Source organism: Pelodiscus sinensis, chromosome 30 (genome assembly GCF_052426305.1).
Source record: "Pelodiscus sinensis isolate ZL-2025 chromosome 30, ASM5242630v1, whole genome shotgun sequence".
Classification (NCBI taxonomy): Eukaryota; Metazoa; Chordata; order Testudines; family Trionychidae; genus Pelodiscus; species Pelodiscus sinensis.
Genome location: NC_143081.1, coordinates 2,484,642 through 2,485,653, shown reverse-complemented (window position 1 = coordinate 2,485,653; position 1,012 = coordinate 2,484,642).

Sequence of the window (1,012 nt, the reverse complement as noted above, 5' to 3'; positions counted from 1 at the left end):
TGGGTCCCCGTCCCCTCCCGGCAGCCCAGCGCCCCCTGCTGGGTCCCCGTCCCCTCCCGGCAGCGCCCCCTGCTGGGTCCCCGTCTCCTCCCCGCAGCCCAGCGCCCCTGCTGGGTCCCCGTCCCCTCCCGGCAGCCCAGCGCCCCCTGCTGGGTCCCCGTCCCCTCCCGGCAGCCCAGCACCCCCTGCTGGGTCCCCGTCCCCTCCCGGCAGCCCAGCGCCCCCTGCTGGGTCCCCGTCCCCTCCCGGCAGCCCAGCGCCCCCTGCTGGGGCCCCGTCCCCTCCCGGCAGCCCAGCACCCCCTGCTGGGTCCCCGTCTCCTCCCCGCAGCGCCCCCTGCTGGGTCCCCATCCCCTCCCGGCAGCCCAGCGCCCCCTGCTGGGTTCCCGTCCCCTCCCGGCAGCGCCCCCTGCTGGGTCCCCGTCCCCTCCCTGCAGCCCAGCGCCCCCTGCTGGGTCCCCGTCCCCTCCCTGCAGCCCAGCGCCCCCTGCTGGGTCCCCGTCCCCTCCCGGCAGCCCAGCACCCCCTGCTGGGTCCCCATCCCCTCCCTGTCTCCCCCCTGTAGCGCCCCCTGCTGGATCCCCGTCCCCTCCCGGCAGCCCAGCGCCCCCTGCTGGGTCCCCGTCCCCTCCCGGCAGCGCCCCCTGCTGGGTCCCCGTCCCCTCCCTGTCTCCTCCCTGTAGCGCCCCCTGCTGGGTCCCCATCCCCTCCCTGTCTCCTCCCTGTAGCGCCCCCTGCTGGGTCCCCGTCCCCTCCCTGTCTCCCCCCTGTAACACCCCCTGCTGGGTCCCTGACCCCTCCCTGTCTCCCCCTGTAGCGCCCCCTGCTGGGTCCCTGCCCCCTCCCTGTCTCCTCCCTGTAGCGCCCCCTGCTGGGTCCCTGCCCCCTCCCTGTCTCCTCCCTGTAGCGCCCCCTGCTGGGTCCCTGCCCCCTCCCTGTCTCCTCCCTGTAGCGCCCCCTGCTGGGTCCCCGTCCCCTCCCTGTCTCCTCCCTGTAGCGCCCCCTGCTGGGT